We start from the raw sequence: 4598 nt of genomic DNA on the forward strand, positions 1-4598 counted from the left end.
AAGAGAATGTAAAATATCTCTATGGTAGTTTGGAGGCTGTATGTACCCCAGAAGGGATAACGTTCTTTTAATCCATTCCTGTGGGTGCAGATGCATTGTAGGTGGGACCTTTTGATTACGTTATTTCAGGAAAGGCCAGCCCCAGGGTGTGTCTTAATCCCCTTACTGGAGTCCTTTAAAAGAGGTGAAATTAAGAGAAGCTCATAAGGGGATGAGTCTGGACCCAGCATCCTGGGATTGAGAAAGTCTTCTTGACCAAAAGGGGGGAACAGAAATGAAACAAAATAAAATTTCAGTGGCTGAGAGATTTTAAATGGAGTCAAGCAGTCATTCTGGAGTTTATTCTTATGTTATAAAGAGATCCCTTGTTGGTTTTTAGTGTATTGGAATAGCTAGAAGGAAATAGCTAAAACTGTCGAACTGCAACCCAGTAGCCTTGATTTTTTGAAAATGACTGTATAACTATGTAGCTTGCATGGTGTGACTGTGAAAACCTTGTGGCTTACACTCCCTGTATCCAGTGTATGGACAGATGAGTAGGAAAATGGGAACAAAAATTAAATGAATAATAGGGGATGGGGGAATGGGATGTTTTGGGTGTTCTTCTTTACTTTGTTTTTATTCTTATTTTTATTTTTTGGAGGAATGAAAATGCTCAAAAATTGATTTTGGTGATCAATGCACAACTATATGATGGTACTGTGAACAACTGTACACTGTGGATGACTGTAGGGTATGTGAATATATCTGAATAAAAAAAAAAAAAAGTCAACATATACTACGTTGCACACAAAGCCCAAGGCGCCTCTTTTTCACTATTATCCATTTTTGCAAAAGGGAGAAAAAGATTCTCTTTATAGAGCCACCAAAGAAAGGAAAAAAGTGAGCGTGGGCGTTGCACAAGCGGGCGTCTGGCACACACGCCCAGGGCGGGCTACATCCGGTCCACGTGGCGGCAGCACAGGCTGCACCACCTGGTACTGGCTTCACCACCGCGCTCGCTCATCAACGCGCAGCCAGCCGTTCAGGCCAATGGAAGACGGCTGTGGTGTAATGACCACCAGTCACACTGTTGCCAAGGTGACAGAACACTGCAAAAAGCCTACAGGTTTTGTGGCATTTAAAATTCTTATTTTTAATCCCTGGAGAAAGCAGTTCTTTACTAAGTTCCAAGTCCCCAGGATATTCAATAGTTTTTATATTGAATCTGACATCTACCAGTCTTATAAACGAATCGTTTAAGCAGTAACGCCAGAACAGGAGGGAGGTTTTCCAGAGTCACTTTTCGACTTATCTCGATGTCTTGTTTGGTTTCTGTGGTATAACCTTGGACAGATTCTTTTGCCACTAAGCTTTCCAATGCATCCTGGAGTGTACATTATCTTGTCAGACTGGACATCCAACGGCAACGTGAAAAAAGGGCTGCAAAACTGGCAGATTCTTTTGAACTCTGCTAGTAAACCACAGGCCTGAAGTGTCCACCAAAGTCGCCAGTGATTGGGGTCTGAACAAAATCCACCTGGGAGTGATTCAAGTGTTGTTCCTGGGGCACGCTTGCTCCATTCACCCTCGCTTCCTTCGCCTTGTTCTTCCTGCTTATCTTCGTTTATCAAGTGGCTTTTGGGTCCCTCGGAAACAGTACGCTTTTTCATTATTTGGTAAGAGAAGTTTCTTCGGATTCAACATCTCCTCTTGAAGTCCGTTTAGAATAAAGCCTAAGTATTCCTCAGCATCTTCTCGTCGGCCGTTTACAGACAGGCTCGACTTGGTAACTGTCAGGAGCCTGTAAATACTTCGGAGGGCAAGCAACCAACGCCTGCAGCGCGGCATTGAGCTAGCACCAGCTGCCTTTATTGATCAGCCCACGGGGTTGCACTGATACCGGTTTATGTATTAGGGTCACATTCTCCAGGAATTCTGCGGGTGATGGGGGGCTGTGGCGGCCGGTTTCAACGGGATTCAGCGCTCCTCCAGACTCCTCATGCTGCCTGCCCCCGCCGCCTACACAGGTAAAGTTGTTTTAAAGTGGGCGGGGCAAGCGTCAACCGGCCGCTGGTATCAGGTCTAGAGGATAAAAAGGAGTAGTTTCAGAAAGTAGCAAAATGTTACAAGTTGGTAAATTTGGGTATCTGGATGGGGATATATTGGAGCTTTTTGTGTGTTTTTTTTTGGCAATTTTCCTGTAAGTTTGAAATATTTCAAAAAAATTAGAAAATATACGTACAAAACTTACTGACAATTCATCATAACTCTAGATTATCGTCATACATAAGACTGCCAGATAAAATGCATGCCAAATATTTTGTGGGACATACTTATACTAAAAAATTATTTGTTGTTTATCTGAAGTGCAAGTTTAACTGGGCATCCGATATTTTTATTTGCTAAATCTAACAAGCATACTTCTAGGTTGCTTTATTTTTTGTTTTTGAAAGGGGGGAAGAGAGTTATGTTGCTTTATTTAAATATTCATAAGGTAGGTTAGCAATAGTGACACACTCATCATCAATCTTCTGGAATAGAAACTTTCCGAAAAGCTTGTTGTTATTGTTTGTTTTTTGTTTTGTTTTTTTAAAAAGGACATATTAAGGAACTAGTTTAAAGACTAATGTTCAAAGAAATCCAGTAATTTACACTTCTGTGGCAACAATAGTTTTCGTTTGAGGTGCTGTTCTGTGCTAGGCCATTTTAATATATACCTGTTGTTGACTGCAGGGCAGGTATTATCCTTATTTTAGTGATGAGGAAACTGAGTCCCAGAGAAAAGGGCTGAGTTGCCCAAAGGCACACAGCTAATGACCAACTGCTGAACAGTGGTCATATGGCACTAAGTTGTGGGCTGTCTTTACCCCAGCAGGCCATCACATTTAATAACCTTTTTTCTCAACTTCTTGACTTCACAACTTTGTGTTCATTTAGGTTTTCATCTCTCTCACAAGAACCAGACTCCCTGGATATTTTCATTTCAAGCCTAACAAATGACTCTTTCACCACAGAACTATATTGATGTGTCAGCTAATGCAGATCTTGTCAGCATTCAGTCTCTAGTAGAGCAGAGGTATTTCTGACCTTGAATTATAGTTAATGAAGCAGCTATGGAAATTGTGCAGGACATGTGCTATCCTCCCACCTCTATCAGGCAAGAAGACATTCTAATGTATCACATATGGTAGCCTTCCCTACAGTGTTCAGGCTTGGCCTCCAAATCCTTCTCAGTCCGGCACTCCAGGCAAACCAAGCAATCAGAACCCGCAAGGGAGATGAAATCCATTTGCCATCACCAATACAGGAAAACCTCCTTTAAGCTTACTAAATGCAGAAACCTTCTGTAATTAGAAACAGCCTGAAAAACAGAATATTATCCCAAAATAATAACTTTGAAATAAACACAGCTGGAATCCAAATTGTCTTATGCAAATAAAATTTTAACCAATAATCAAGAAGAATTTGTAATTAAATCAGAGCACTGGCCAAATCAGCATTGATATTTACTTTAAATGTAATCATAGAAGCATCTGGTGCTACTTTCCAGAAGACTGAGGTCTCTGTACACCCAAATTCCTTTTCTGCTTTTGTTGGGCCTTGGGCCTTTAGTATATCAAATGCAGTTTGATCCTTCTTAATGGTTCAGACTAATAATTATGACACGTCATTGGGCTGTGCTTGAAATGGGGGGTAAGATGCATTGAGTAAAATCAGTATGTTTGAACCAAAAGTATATCTACTATTTGCTTCACAAGATGTCCAGAGTTAAGCAGTACTAAGTTTGGTTATTGGTTCAAATATGCCATCGAGTTTCCGAGTTCCTTCAATCCTTCCAGTCTGCCACCTTCAACATGTTGGCAATAGCTCTCTCATGGTCACAAGATGGCTGCCACAGCTCCAAGCAACATGTCTTCACACTACACCATCCAGATTCTAAAAGGGAGATGAGAAAAGGTGGTCTTACCTCCCATAAAAAGTATTTTCCCCACGAGCCTCTCCTTTCTGTCAAAGAGGAAAGTCTTAAACAGAATTCCCTCAGAAATCTTTTACTACATCTTATTGTCCCGAACAGGACCAGGTGCTTAAACTTAGACAAATCACTAGCAAGCATTAAGGGGATTTCTGGGATTAGACTGCATTCCTTCCCTGGCTGCATCTTAGAAATATCCCATCCCACCCCTAGAGATTCTAATACTACTGGTCTGGTTTGTGGCTCAGGGCTTGATATTTCTTCAAAGCACCCCAAGGAAGAACCTAGACCAATCAACATTCACTTTCTGTGGATGGGCACCTTGCTGCTTTCACAGCAAAGAAGGAGGGAGGGCAATGGCTGTCTGATAGACAACCAAAGGTCTCCCACACTCTAGAACTTGTCTTCTTAAAGAAATCCTTGGTATCAAATTGACTTCTTTGCCCCTTTTCACAAAGCAAGCCAACCAGAAATAGAACTGGTATGTGGCCTGAGAATAAAAATATGTGGTCATGGATGTCCCACAGTAAAACCAGGATAGCAGAGGCTGAAAGATATGACCGTTTGGCCAGAATAGCGGCCACCATGTAGGAGAGCCAGGCTCTCAATATAGAATCCTAGAGCTGCACAGAGCCTTAGAGGT

The 4598-nt window shown here is 41.6% G+C and overlaps 1 pseudogene; it reads right to left on the reverse strand.

Annotated features, from left to right (window-relative positions):
- Nucleotides 1–854: 854 nt before the first annotated feature.
- Nucleotides 855–1652, reverse strand: LOC119526919 (annotated as a pseudogene).
- Between the last annotated feature and the right edge of the window lie 2946 nt (nt 1653–4598).

Source organism: Choloepus didactylus, chromosome 1 (assembly GCF_015220235.1).
Source record: "Choloepus didactylus isolate mChoDid1 chromosome 1, mChoDid1.pri, whole genome shotgun sequence".
NCBI classification, from domain to species: Eukaryota; Metazoa; Chordata; class Mammalia; order Pilosa; family Megalonychidae; genus Choloepus; species Choloepus didactylus.